Here is a 15,986-nt window from a genome sequence, read left to right as displayed (position 1 = left end):
ATACGCATCGATGGTCTCAGAGACTGATTTAGGGGGTGGTCCAGAGGCCCCACCCTTTTTTGCAGTCAGTGGGCCCCCCACTTATGAAAAATTCTGGATTTGCCACTGGGTCTCGTGGTATAGTACTCGACTCGAGTGCGAGACTTTGTAGGTTCGATCTTTTACAGGTCAAACCAAAGACCTGCACTTTCGTATTTCTCAGCTAAATATGCGGTAATACGAGTTAGAGCAAAGATGCTTGGAGTCAGAATGATGTATCCGTGTAGGGTGACATGTCCTATCGACTGTTACCTTTTGAACTATTTAAACATAAGGAAATGTGACACGATTGCAATGAGACAAATATCAAACTGAGTCAAAATGGCATAGATAGATCCAACTACAGACGTACGCCAACTATAGGAAATCCATACAGTTTAGTCAGTATTAAAGGCCCAGACCAGACAAAATATGAAACAAGAAAACGACCTGTTTTACGACAAAACATTAAACCCTAAGAACATAAGATGCAAGAGACATCAGCATACGACAAACGCCAAATCACAGACTCCTTCATGCATTTGGACAGGCACATATATGATATAGACACTCTACCTCCCCTAACATTGGACAGTGGTGCAAACGCACTGCATCAGAAGATACTATAACATGTAAGATGGCTTGACGCATTAGATTGGCGCGAAGCACAAAAACAACTAACATAAAGACATGCCAAGAAACAAAGTACTGATATAAGAGTCCTTTCAGATACAGAAATCTAGTTTGAAGCCCATAAGAACTAATGCATATTAGTAAATCATGTTCGACCTGACTAAAACCAGTACACTTCTAAAGGATTTAGGGTAAAAACGTCACGAACGATAGGAGAAAAGACTTTAAACACGCATTTGCGCAATGCCAAAATAGGTCATTAATATCGACGGGATGTAGGCAATATAAATTTTCATAACTGTATAACAATGCATATTAAGTTATGTTTTAATTTACCAAAAACAAAATCCAAAAGTACTGATAAAACTGTATTCAGACATCTTACAGCGGTGTTAAAATGATACCCTTTAAGAATAAGATTTTCAAAAGGATAAAAAAATCTGTCTCTGCCTGTCGGTCAAAAGGCGGGTTCAGACTTTTTCACATTAACATACTTGAATTAAATTTGCCACCAGACGTGAAACAGCTGTTCATCATCATTCTCCCTTTGGATATAACTGCATTCGTTTGCATCTATTTTTTTTTTACTGATTTCATCATCTATTTTTCGATAATATTATATGTTCTAGAATAATTCAGAACATGCGACAAATTATACTTGCGGATTTATAGTCGTGAAGCATAACAGGTAATAGTTCTTTAAAAAAAAAATGCTGTGTCAGTTCAAAAACCATTTTGGTTCAACATATGGGATGTTACTCAACCACAAATTGAACGGGGTAGTTACATTGTATGTTGACTAATGTAAATCGTGAATAAGATAATACCTATGGTGCCGTTAAGTGAGGATAAAACGTCTCAACAGGAAAGTATTGTAGGAGAGTGACTTCCCGGATTACAACTTATATATATCTTCATATTTGGTGTGATGGAAATCACCCAGTCTAGCATTATATTTTACATTTTTAGGAATTAAATGTTGATTCTATTATGCCGATAGAAATAGGTAATACAGACTGGTTACACGACAGGGCAAGGTAGCTAATAGTACATGTACACTATATTCATGGACAAAATGAATTGAGATATAATATGCACAGCAGGAAATTAATTTGCTTCCTCTATCTTCCGTGCAATTATGTAACATGAATATGATGTATTACAAAATAAACATGACGGATATCTCCATATAGTACAACTTAAAAAAAAATGTTAGCATTATTGTCACGTTAATAAAAAAAAAATGACAAAAAAAACCACCAAGGGACAAAAACAAAACCTCAATTTATAGAAGAAGAAAAAAGTGAAACATCATGATCACAAATTTTCGATTCACAAAATCACGGGTGTCATTCGGTTTATCGAGAGAAATGATCGTGAAAGAATGTTTAACGGTGGTCTAGAATTGCGAGAAAGATCAGGTACCGGATCGTGAATGTAATTAATTGAAATTTCACATCAACAACTTTGAAAAATCGGTTGTATTTTCAAAACGCGGATCAAATTGGATTTTGTTTATGTCTTTCAAAACTATTAAACCGAATGACACCCGAGAAAATTCTTTACAGAAAATTGAAGAAAAAACGCGTTAAGGATCCCATCTATACCGTCAAACTTCTAATTAAAAAATAATAATCAAAAATTTTATTGCAATTGACATGAAATTATACATGAAAAGTAATTAAAATTTTAGTTGACAATCATAAGACCATCATAAGTCATGTCGCGAATGGTCTTAAGTTTACGACAAAAGTTATGACAAATCGTAACTTGTGACACTTTCGAAAACATATCTTACGACTATGACATGTCCTAAGACCATCATAAGACATGTCAGTCATAAGATACTTTCGAAAACCAAGCCCCAGGATCTGTTTACCCTTTCGGTATTTTTTGCATGTGTTCATGTTGGTTACTCTAATTTACTATGAAGTTTTTGATTTTTTGCCACTGTATTTTGGGTTGATTTTGTTTTTATTATTCCGTGTAGATAGGTATCTTCTGTCTCATGCTAATCATAGTAAATAAGACTACAGAAACTCTAGGATCTTTGGTGACACTAAACTCATAGAATATACACTTTTATACATTTCCATAAAAAAAAAAAATATATAGCTTTTTTTCGTTCTTTTTAAATTGAAAATATTGAGTGTATAAAATACAATAAGGTAGTACACTATTATTTAATTGATGAACTAGAAATTTTCCGTAAATTTGTAGGCGCTCCATGTTTTCTTTTTGCGTATGTTTGTCACGATGTAAGTGATTGATATATTATGAACAAGGAGTTCTGGGGCCAGTTTCACGAAGCTATTTTAAGACCGGTCAAAAGATCTTAGGATCTGTATAATGATCCTCTTATGACTATCTTAGGACATATCGCATACCTCGACTCGAACCCGTCTTAAGATGATTTTAGCAAAGATGTCCTAAACCTATCGCAAGTTCTTTTTCTTTTCAAATATTAACATGGATTCATGGAAAAAAATAATGTAAATGTAGTAAGTCTTTCCTATAATTTACTAAGCGGGTTGATAATTAGATAATTTGCAAAAAATAATATGAAAAAAGAGACCAGTGTAATATATAAATATAAATAAACGTATGACTATCCTAAGACCACCATAAAACACCCCTCGTGTAGTCCTAACTTTTGTGACCAATTTTAAGAGATGTCTTAATTAAGGACCACTTTGAGAAACCTACTTAGGACTAAGATATGTCATAAGACCATCCTAAGACATGTTTTAGTCCTAAGACAGCTCTGGCCCCAGGTACACAACAAAATCAGAGATGAAGCAAACTAGTTGAGAGTCTAAATCGTACACTACAACGATTTTCAACGATTTTTATACATATACACATCTATCAATAAATTCTAATGGAAATCTGATCTACACATGGTTGTGGAAACAATAGTATTGAAACAGTTTATTGAATTACAAATAATAAAAGTTGTTCGCTATTTCCTCACTCCCAACTAGCATAAATGTAAAATTATTCCATCCCTCTTTGGTTCAAATAAAAAGCGAGTAATTTATAATAATGCCTTTGAAATAATATTGGGATCTCTATATACGTATACGTAGTGCAAATACTATGTTTTTCTTAAATAAAGTTATATTCCCCAAGGAAGTTATGCGATCGTCTATGTTTAGTTGTTAAATCGCTTGTAAATTTATGAAACTTATTTGGTTAATACAATTCTCAGAAGTGATTTATTGTATTCATCAACATTGTTAAGTGTATGGTACAATGATTTTTATGTAAAAATTTAACTTTAATTAGTACTGTAAATACTTTATCATTATATCCTATTTTAACAGAACATCTTGTTTCGTGTACATATAAATTAACCTTTTCAGGCACTCGTCTCAGAAAAAAATATTCCTATATACCTTTATATAACACTCGTATATGTGTTATATAAAAGTATATAGGAATATTTTTTCTGAAACGAGTGCCTGTGCTTTTGAGTCTGAAATAAAGATTATTTCATCTTATCTTGAGTCAGTGGGGCGCAATACTATGAATTACGTTGAATCACTATCAATGCTCATAAATGGCTTCACTGATTCAATAGAATATGGAATGCTATTTAGAAACGAAGAATGCATTAAAAAGACAACAGCTCAACCAAAATGCAGAAATAAGTCTAGCTGTGTCCGCCAATGGGTCCTCAACGCAGCGAGAAAGTTCCACACCTGTTGGACCCTAAAACTTTATATTCTTGTTTGGACGCAACCCTATACTCCGAAACATATAATTGAAACAAGGCTGAATCATTATGTTTTATTATTTTTGGGTACACATTCTATTCAACTTTTCATCTTAACCTCTCAAAAGATATAACCCCAAAAAAGCTCCGAGGAAAATTATAAACGGAAAGTCCCTAAGCAAATGGCAAAATCTAAAACACAAACACATCAGACGAATGGATAACAACTGTCATATTCCTGACTTGGTACAGGCATTTTCTTATGTACAAACTGGGGGATTAAATCTGGTTTTAAAGCTAGCTAAACCTGTTACTTGTATGACAGTTGCATAAAATTCAATCATACTGACAACGATGTGTGCGCAAAACAAACAGACATACTAGGTAAAAAACGGTATATTATGTTGGAGTCTGTGGGATGCCCCCCCCCCCCCTTTTGCCCTCGACAGAGGGTGTTATATTGTAGATTGAACAGACAGAACGATTCATATATTTTGTTGTCGGGAAACCAACTCAAGTGGCTACTTAATAGACAAGTACTACAATTACTAAGATGCTGGTCAGCGGATGGTATTATAAACTTCCAGCAGTTTTGTCTGCAACTTAGTTTAATAAGTAAGGATTCGTTGGAATCGCGACCTATTGTCTGCAAATCATTCCTTAAAACCAAAGTCTTCGTCTATTCGAATTGGAAAACATATGTTTTGCTCAATGATGATTAAAGTAATCATGACTACAACCAGGTACCCAATGGTAATTGAAAAAAAACCAATAGTTTCTAAAATGGGGAATGCACTCTGTCTGTAAATATTTCTTAAATAGACAAAATTTGAAAATAAATAACGTACAAATGTTATTATATCTACAAAATTTGAAAATAAGTTATGTACAAATGTTATTAGAATGAAATTCAAAACACAGCTACACTGTTTTGAATTTCATTCTATGATTATTCTATAATAGCTGTACTTTAAATGTAATCTAAATTTAGAGCATTAACCCAGTAAAAACAGATATATTATCTCCCTGTGATAGATGGACGTAAATGAGACGTATTGAGACAATTATACATTTGACAATATCCTTGATTGTGCATGTATTCCCCATCCTCTCCTCGACATTACAGAGACAAACATATAAACACGATACTATAGGTAGATTATTTTACAAACATAATTTAACCATTTCTAAATTGAAACATAACTAATATACGGCTTAAATATCATGACACATTAATTTTTAATAAGGAAATTATCCGCAGGTCTCTAAACTCTTACACATGACTGAATGCAAAAATAAGAACTTACAAGTTGAATGTTTTGAAAAAGTTTTAAAAATCAAAATTTGATCTATTTTTAGGTTGATGGGATATGGTAATACAGTGATTTTAATAGAACATAGAAGTTTAGAGGAAGTCAGATGTCTAAAGAGGATTGGTTTTAATAAAGTTTAAACAGGATACTTATTAATCACCAGATAATTACATTTTCTATGGCTTAATATCAACATTACTTCACCAAAGGAGCAAATATCAGCTGGTAAGTGTTTTTCTCTTCTTTTCACAACAAACTTACATATTGCAGGCATTATAGGAACTATAGTTCCGTCTTGTATATGGTTGATCCCAACAGTATAGGCATTAGGGAATATGATTGGAATACGATAACCTTGCATGTATCTTTTAGTCCGGATAGTGTCGAGGTTAGCCGTGTTAGTTCAGTCCAAGTTTACGTAGTTGAGCGATTTATGATTATGATTTTATTTGTATGTATTGAGCAATCGTTGAACTGCATCTGAATTTTGAGAATACGAGATATATATAACATTTATATTTCCAGAGAATCAGTCTGTTAACATATTAAAAATAGGTCTAAGATGTATAAAATTTAGGTAAAAAGGCGAAAAATATGCATTTTAAATTGTGTTTCTTGTAAACTTTTCCGTTTTAAAATAAACGTATTCAGGGGTCGCTGTTTTTTTCTTTCCAGTAGGCAGTAGAAATCAGCAACTTCGTATATAGAGACATATATGTAGCAATACAAAATCTGTGTTTAACAATGAATAGATAATCTTTATTATTCAAATTGCCTTCACTGTCCAAGCTCATTTCTGCAGGAAAATACAACTTTAAAAAATCCTAAACTCTGACCACTTATTTGTCTTTGTTTCATTCATAACCTGTCGTAATTCTTTTATAAATAAATCATACACATCTATGAAATCTAACTTTATATTTAATTTACGAGAATACAAGATTCATTCAAGTCATAAAATATTTAAAACAAAAATTTCGTAGATCGGATATTTTGTATCCAAATAATATGTTTTACTGATATCTTGTTTATATCATTAATTTTGTTTTCTCTCAAAAATATGTTTAAAATGAACATGTACTTAAAAAATGTTAACAGTATTCCTCTTTTGTTTTCTTAAAATAGTATTTTCTATAGTTTTAGAAATTTTCTATTTTCCTAGTAACTGCTTTTAAGAATAAAACATTGTTTCAGTTTTCACCATAGAATTTTTCACTTGTTTTCTTTCGAATTTTAAATATTAAATAGTTTTGCAATTCGAATTCACTGTCACACAAGTGAGAGGTTTAGCTAGCTACAAAACCATGTTTAGTCCACCATTTTCTGCATAAGGAAATGCCTGCATCAAGTGTGGAAAATGACAGTTGTTTTCCATTCGTTTGATGTGTTTGAGCATTTGCTTTTTCCATTTGATAAAGAACGATTTGAATTTTTCTTTGCGTTCGGATTTTTTTAATTCACTTTTTACAAATGCCATATGTGGTGTGTATTATAATTCTGAATATCTTGTCCAAATATTGAAACCTACTGGCTTTGTATATTTCTAATCTACTAAAACATCATATATAAAAAAGAAGATGTGGTATGATTGCAAATGAGACAACTCTCCAAAAGAGACCAAAATGACACAAATTAACAACTATAGGTCACCGTACGGCCTTCGACAATGAGCAAAGCCCATACCACATAGTAGCATTTCATTTAAAATGTCAATTTGTTTATTTCGCCTTCTCAATCTATCCTTACATGTACTAATTTTAATCTATATATAATTTTCCTTTATTGGCTTTGAGAAGACGGGTTTTACATCTTAAATACTGAAATCTAGTTTTACTTTATAAAATTAACTTTTTGGATTGATACTTTGATATATATTTTCCTCCGATCCAATTTGACATTGATATACACCAACCACCTTGTTTCCAAATTTTTTAATAACAAGTTTTGTTTCAACTTTTAATGTATAAACCTATTACCAAAACAATCAGTTTTTTCATAACCGAAAGTGATCTATACATCTTATTCAACCTCTTTCTGTTTCACCCAACTAATACAATATAAGGAAACAAATCCCTGAATTTCTTAATATAATTTGTTTCATATGAAAATCACAATTTTAAGTGAAAACTGCATATTTTTCGTTGCTCTTTACGTACATTCTATATGTTTATAGACTTGTTTCATTCATTTCTAATCGACTCTATCACAGGAGGCGAAAATTCTATAAAAAAAAATTAGATATTAAAATGTAGTTCAACGAGTTTTAAAAGTATTCAAAATAGCATAAAAAATCGAAAAGTCTCCAAAAAAAACATATGATTTGCATGCTTTTAAATGTAAAAAATAGTTTAAAGTATGCCTTACGTCTTATGAAAGTTTGAGACGTTAATTTCTTGGTCTTTTGGTACAACATTCAACAGAACCAAAAGCAACACCGAGTAGGAAAGAGGGGAAGACTTGTGTGACCTAAAAGGATGCTAAATTTTCCTCTGTAACCCCAACCCCTGTGATAGTCTTATACCTTTATCTGCGTTCACGTCATCACTATCAAGAGTCAGACCCATTAATCGACGAAAGCGATGAAGATAGTTTAATTTGACAATTTAATGAAAACCAATAAACCTGAGAATTTATTTTCCACTAGACAGTGTCGGTTAAAACAATTTTGATGTAATTTGACAAAATTGTTTAACTGACATCCAGAACCAAATTAGTTAGTTAATGGCTAAACAAATTAGAAACACTTTTAGATTGAAGTTTTAGTTATACCATTTTTACCATTTTAAAACGGTTTAATGTTGTAAGCAGCGTAGTAAAGAGTCGTGGATGTTTTGAAATTGGAGATATAGACATATGGACCTTTCGTTCTTTAATTATTATCCAGGTGTAAGTTACAGTCTTCGATATATGATCTAGTTGTTATTGGCTTTGAACTAGCAGTCAGTTACTGCGAATACTGTCAGATTTCATGTTTAACACTGTAACATTCTATATATGCCTATTGTCCCAAGTCAGGAGCCTGTAATTCAGTGTTATTCATTTGTTGCGGTATTCCATATTTGTTTTTTGTTCATTGTTTTGTTCATAAATAAGGCCGTTAGTTTTCTTGTTTGAAATATTTGACATTTGTCATTGCGGGTACCTTTTCTAGTTGACTATGCGGTTTAAGTTTATTTACAACCACTGGTCGATGCCATGTACTGCTGGTGGAGTTTTTATTCCCCGAGGGTATCACCAGCCTAGTAGTCAGCACTTCTGTGTTGACATGAACTATCATTGATATAGTCATAATTATAAATTAACTGTTTACAAAGCTTTGAATATTATAAGGTCATACAGCGACCTTTAGTTGTAAATTTCTATGTCTTTGCAATCATACCACATGCATTTATTATTATAAAACTTTAAACGCCATATTTTTTTGAAAATGCAACAGTTAAAAAAACTGGAATAAAACATTATTACGAAAATGATTAGTTACATTTTTTTTTTAGTTATACGGAGTCTAGTTTTTTCCCATTCGCATATACCATGTATACATCAGCCGTTAATGCCACGAAGAACAATAAAGTTTTAATCAAATATAATTATTACCGATAATGATTTCCTTATCTGTTATTTAATTGAAAAAAGCCCTCATCAACGATTCCTGACTTATGATATAGTTTGCCAGACGCGCGTTCCTTTAACATATAAAAGTATGTTAAGGCTAATCAGTGACACTCGAATCAAAACAGTAGAAATGCAAAATCAAAAACATATCAATTAGTCTAAACCCGTCAACATCTCACGATATTTGATTTCCCCCCCATGTTACGAGTGATTTACCGTATTTGTTCAAACTGTTGTTATTGAATTATGTTATTATTATACATCATAAACTGTGTAAATTGGACCAATCTTGATAACCACTAGTAATTGTTCTTATTTCAAGCTCTGATGAATACTAAATCTGCGTCAGATAAAACTTTAATTATGTTGATTAAACTATCCTTATTTACATCCTTGTTGATAGTTGTCTGTTTGACAATCATACCTCATCGTCAGTTGTCTCTTTGACAATCATACCTCATCGCCTTATTATTACTTCAAACTGACGAGGAGAAGGAAACGTTAATAGTGTTATATTGGTATTTTGTATGTTTTACTTATAAGTTTTTATAATGGCCATATAATTTGATTGGATGAAAATAATAAAAACACGATGAATTACAATGAATTATTTCAACTAGAGAAATTTAATGTATGTATGAACTATTTTTTTCTAGATGTTTACTGTTATGCAAATGCTCTTTTTTTCATTTTAGACATTTCGGCTCGTAATAACAATGAATTGTAAATCATGACTTTATCTGACAACTTTATTTCACAGTTGGTGTATTTTTTTTTTGCTAATGTGTTTTGTCTTGTGCTTTTTGTTACATACTTGTTTGTTTTTATAGTGAATAAGATTATAACACTATGTTGACTGATGTACCCCTATTTTTGACATTTTAACCTATTATAACTTTGTTTTATTCACATCAATATAATAGAATTTGATACGACTGTCATACATAAATACAACAGTAGTATACCGCTGTTCGAAATTCATAAATCGATTGAGAAATAAAAAAAATCTGGGTTACAAACTAAAACTGAGGGAAACACATCAATTATAAGAGAAGAACTACGACACAACAGAAAAACAACATTAAAATATAACACACACAGACACGAACCATAATATAACATGGCCATTTGCCTGACTTGGTACAGGACAGTTAAAAAAAATAATCGGTTGAACGTGGTTTTGTGGGAGAGTCAGAAGTGAGAAGTTAAGCTAGCTATAAAGCAGGTTTAATCAACCGTTTTCTACAAAATGTAATGCCTGTATCAAGTCAGGAATATGAAAGTTCTTATTCTCATAGGATTTTGTCTAATGCTTAGTCCGTTTCTGTGTGTTTGTGTTACATTTTAATGTTGTGTCGTTGTTCTCCTCTTATATTTAATGCGTTTCCCTCAGTTTTAGTTTGTTACCCTGATTTTGTTTTTTGTCCATAGATTTATGAGTTTTGAACAGCGCTATACTACTATTGCCTTTATTTATCCATTCGTTTGATGTCTTTGGGCTTTTGATTTTGCCATTTGATTAAGCTATATGACTAAATCGGGCTTCAAGATATTAGATACCTACTGATAATTTTAATTATATAGCTTAAATAACACCATTTACTGCCAAATTAAAAAAAAATACATCGTCAAATGCATAAAAGAACAAATTGGTCGCTTTAAGTCCACAAGCTGCGCTTAATCTGAGCCTTTCAAAAATCGTATTTAAATCATTTTTGAAGGATAGACACAAAAAGATAGATAAACGTTGTCAATTAGAGAGCAACCCGACCTGCAAAAACATTAATTCATCTGGTTTAAATTTAACTAAGTTAGTAACGAGGAAACAACTGACAAACTGAAACGACGAAGTGACAAACCCAAATCACTACATGGGATACTAAAGATCAGGAACCACTGTGACATTTTAAAATTTCAAGCTATACAAATTTTGAAGTTTTGATAAGTTGTAATGAGAAGATCAAAGATCTGACCTCAAGACTATTTTGTCATAATATTTAAAATTCCACGGATAGAGCTTAAATTATAGTAGTCTCTTTGTCTAGTGGGAGTTTCCTGTCCTTCATCCCTTTCAAACCACTGTGATGGCTCTTTCATTTTTTTTTATTAACAGTTAATTTCTCCTCGTCCTTAAAATTCAGGAAGTACTACCCGTTGTAAGACAAGATAGAATCAATCAATCAATCAATCAATCAATCAATCAATTGCTTTAATTACCACAAAAAACTGCATGGTATCATCATGGTCACATATAGTCGCAGAAATGAAATATCAAATTAAAACAGAAGAATTCAGTGTGTATATAGTTAATAATGATTTCTAAATTTTAGAACAATATCAATTATCGGAATAATTTCAGATATATTCAGCACAATCTTAGCAAAATGTCTTTAATTTGTTTTGTGTGTTATATGATTCAAAATATGCGCAAAACTGATGGATTTAAAATCAAATTAAGTCAATTATGCTTAATATGATATACTGTAAAATATTCAAATTACTAAGGAATATTTACATATAACCAATATATAAAACTGCATTTCATTTCATATATAATTGGATAGTTTTGAAATCATTATTCTGGTAATTCTATTACATAATTTTAATATACCACTACCATACAAAATATTGTTTTCGCATTAAAATAATAAAGTCTACCTTAAGATTGAATATAAGATTACAATTTAAAATTCAGCATACCTTTTATCTTGACTTAAGAAACAAAGAACTAGACGAAATTTGAAAGCAATATGTGTCAACCTATAGTACTGTATAATTCCCTCCTACTGGATAATAACAATTTACCATTCTGCATAGTAACACTTATACTGGAGCGTATGGTAAGTAAATGTGTGATAAACTTACGTACTAAAAGTAAATAACATGTGCTAAAGAGAGGCAAAAGATACCAAAGGGATTTTCCTCGGATATTCAAACTCAAAAGTCGAAACAATTCAGTTGATTAAGTTGCGATGAAAGCATGCATTGTTTACTTGTAAGGTCTGGGTTTCAACACTTTTATATTAAGCAATACAGTTTTTGGAAACACAAGTATTACATAGCTTGAGCATGAATATATATGAATTATCTTGTATTCAGGACATCATGATTTGTGATAATATTTTTAGATTTTTAATAGCATTTAAGTATAGCCTTACGCAGTTTTTATAGGATGTAAAAAACGCTTAACATTAAAAGTATTTAACTTACAGTTATTGAGGTTGTCAGTATCAATTTTTAATTTAATAACATTAATTAAGATAACATTGACAAATTCTAAAAACAAAATATAAGTATGATAACAAATTTACAATAAGGCACTTATATTAACAGCATTACGTACTAGCGATTTCACCGATTACACATTGTTTTTTTTTTAGTTTGCTGTAGGTGTGTTATCAAATCAACTTATAAAATTATGTCCACCCTGGAGTTAGTTCAACTTGATTCTCTGCTTTCCATTGCTTGTGCAATATTTGTTTTTAAGATGAATGTCCAACACAGATTCAAATTTCTTGTATAAAAAAATTGTTAAAAAACGCAATCCAAATTCTTTTTCTTCTTGTTGACATCCTGCATATGACTGAGATCTTGATCGACACTATAAATATTACTTTTGACGATCGTTCTTTTCAAGTGACAGTCTATTTCATGAGAACGAAATTTGCACCCCCCTCTCCCCGACATGCAGGGTTAGTTGCACGAGTTGCGACTGTCGTAATAAGAACCTTAAACTTTTTTTATATACCCCAGTCAATACTTAAACGGAGAAAGAAGAGAAGCGATTATTATTTCTTTGACTTTTTGGTCCAATATTTAAGTCATAAGAAACGAGTGACCGGTGAAAAATAATTTTCTTCCAATTCTTGAACCAATGCATACAAACATCATAAACTTAGTCTTCTGTTCAAGAATTTTTTTATTTTTTTCGCATAAATTTCGTATAATTGTAAATTTTTTTTTCAATCGGTCAGTGTTGTTATGAAAATATGACAGGTAATTAAAGTTCGTGTTTTGAAGCCGAAGTTTAACGATTGTCAACTGTTTGTCAACAATCAACACAAAAAAAGAAAAAAAAAACATGGAAATTGAGCACGTGTTTAACATGTAAATTCAGATAATAGTTTATTTTAAGGACATCCATGCGTATTGCGATCACCGGATTTTTACGAGATGGGTCACACTGAGGTCACTTTGCATACGGAAAATATGTCGGGGAATTGCTTCCTGATAAAGTAAACTTCTTCTAAATATGAATAAATTAAAGAATTTTCTTCAGAAAAAGTATTTGTACATAAGTTTTATAATGTAATCTATCCATTGAGTTATAAAAAAACATATGCATTATTTTTTTTTAATTCGAGGTTTCTTATGACTTTAAGACAAAGTTGTTTCATTGAATAATTCATTGTTAGGTAATTATGTTAATCGCTTACCTTTTAATTATGAAAATGACTGATATACAGATAAGGATTTCTCTATAACTTGAATTTTACTTTTTTTGTATACAAACAATGACAATAAGGAACAGGTTTGAACATTTTTTTTAACAAGTAAATGATATGCATTCATCAAATCTTACATTTTACAAATCTCACCAAGAGTCCAAAATTCTTTTGATGTAGCCTGTTACACTCCTTTGATTACACAGGGAAATAAACTGCTGATTCAAATTACTAAAAAGTAAAATCACAAAAATACCGAACTCCGACGAAAATTCAAAACGGAAAGTCTCTAATCAAATTGCAAAATCAGAAGCTCAAACACATCAAACAAATGGATAACAACTGTCACATTTCTGACTTGGTACCTTATAAAGATGTATAATTGGGCTATATGAAGACAAATTATTATTAAAAAAAATCGGTTGTTAAATACATTGGACATGTAGATTTACATCTATCTGTGTCTTCTCTCTTATTAAATTTCGGTTCGCTGCTCGGATAACTAATATGGCTCATAGATTGAAACACTAGGTATCGTTATTGAATAGTTCAAAAAGTGATATTTTATATCCAAATACAAGATGTTGTGATTTAATAACAAAATCTACTTTACTTCTTTTAAAGGGGTCATTTTTTTCCAACACTTAGGAAACAATATAAGAAATTATTGACTTTAACTACTCATTTGATTTTTGATTTGCTCTAATTGATTTGGCTGCTGTCAATTTGTCGTGTAATAATTGTTTCTTAATTCTGTTATACTTTATCATTTAGTAATACGTGAATTGCATTTTTAGCGTCAATTGGAATTATTATGTCAAATTCTGGTTTGTTTTGAGATGAAATACCAGATTTTTTTATTTTTATTTTTGAAAATGTTGAAGGACAATTACAAATGACTGTATGTGTTGTTCCTCGTCAAGCCGCTCTTTGATACTTAGTGCAATGCACTTTTCTGCAAAGATGATTCGCTTGTCTTTGCCAGTTTTATATTTTCATATATCCTTCTTCACCGGAAGTTTCATATTTTCTATGCAGATTATTTTCGTGAGACATGATCAACAATGTTGTTAGTTATAATCGACCAATCTATTACATCATATCTCACATGATTTGTAATTTAAAACTTTTAGACAACGTTTTTGTAATCATTAAATGGCATGCATTTAAACCTTTATTCACTAAAGTCATTCTAAAAGATTGTTTTTTTGTTTGTATCAGGTATAGTAAACATTTTTACTTTGTAAGCCATGATAATGTTTTATATGAAGGAGACATCAGTATTTAGTTATCTACGAGCTCATATAAGATTTTTCTTGTACCAAGGTAAAATGCTGCGACAACTCGTTGACCGTAATCCTGTAAGCACAATGAAAAATATTTACGAATCAGCCGTTTTGATTTTAAATGCTGCATTCAACATATTTCAATTTGGTCATGAATGAATAATTGTTTTATTTTCTGCTTATAAAAGATAGCTGATATCTTGTCATGGTTGATGTATATGGACAAATGTTCAGTATACACTACCTGCTCAGAGAACATAGCTGTACTAGCAGTTGTCCCTGAAAATTGCCTATATATCTTAATACAAAACTATACAACTCACATTTTTGAGAAAAATACGTGATCACGAACTTTCGTTATATTTCGATTCCTCGGTTGTCTATTCAAATGAAATTTGTTATGTCGTAATCAAAATGATTGGAACGGGACAACCGTTAATATCTTCTTTTTATTAACAAGAGATATTTGACTGTCCACTGGTATCTTTCGTCCCCTCCTTTAGAGTGTCTCTCTTTTATAAATAATGTTCATTAATTTTACGATTCTAAGTGTGTTTTTACTCCTAATTTATATATATTGTAGTTATTTAACTACCATATTAAAAATGACATAATTGACTTAAACGTATCGTTTTGCGATAACCATAACCTAACCCAAAATAGACATGGTACCCACATGATTATGGATCATGTAACAATTTTGTATCGAATGCGCAAATTTGAAGTCATCAAGCAAAATTAAAAAAAAATATACATAAATATCAGGAACTAACTAGCAATGGTCTGCACACAAACTGAAGTCTGTAATTCCGATTAGATTACTAAGAATTTCTTTTTATTCGCTCGATCTTTTTTTTTTATTTTTTAATATCAAAAGTAAAATCACAAAAATACTGAACTCAGAGGAAAATCAATTCGGAAAGTTCATAATAACATGGCAAAATCAAATAGCAAAACGCAT

The 15,986-nt window shown here is 31.1% G+C and overlaps 1 protein-coding gene across 5 annotated transcripts in view; it reads left to right on the top strand.

The window, feature by feature from the left end:
- The window catches only part of LOC143065258 (calcitonin gene-related peptide type 1 receptor-like), a 61,491-nt gene that overhangs the window by 6,854 nt on the left and 38,651 nt on the right, over positions 1–15,986 (top strand). Inside the window, exon 2 of one of the 5 annotated variants that reach the window (XM_076238710.1) lies at positions 5,729–5,907. The gene's annotated coding sequence lies outside the window, so the exon portion shown is untranslated. Of the gene's footprint in view, positions 1–5,715; positions 5,908–9,686; positions 9,926–15,986 lie in introns of those variants that run through there. The other 4 variants (XM_076238711.1, XM_076238713.1, XM_076238714.1 and 1 more) reach the window with 4 other exon arrangements.

This window comes from Mytilus galloprovincialis, chromosome 2 (genome assembly GCF_965363235.1).
Source record: "Mytilus galloprovincialis chromosome 2, xbMytGall1.hap1.1, whole genome shotgun sequence".
Lineage (NCBI taxonomy): Eukaryota > Metazoa > Mollusca > Bivalvia > Mytilida > Mytilidae > Mytilus > Mytilus galloprovincialis.
The sequence above is the reverse complement of the archived record's forward strand: the minus strand, read 5'-3'. Positions and strand labels throughout refer to the sequence as shown.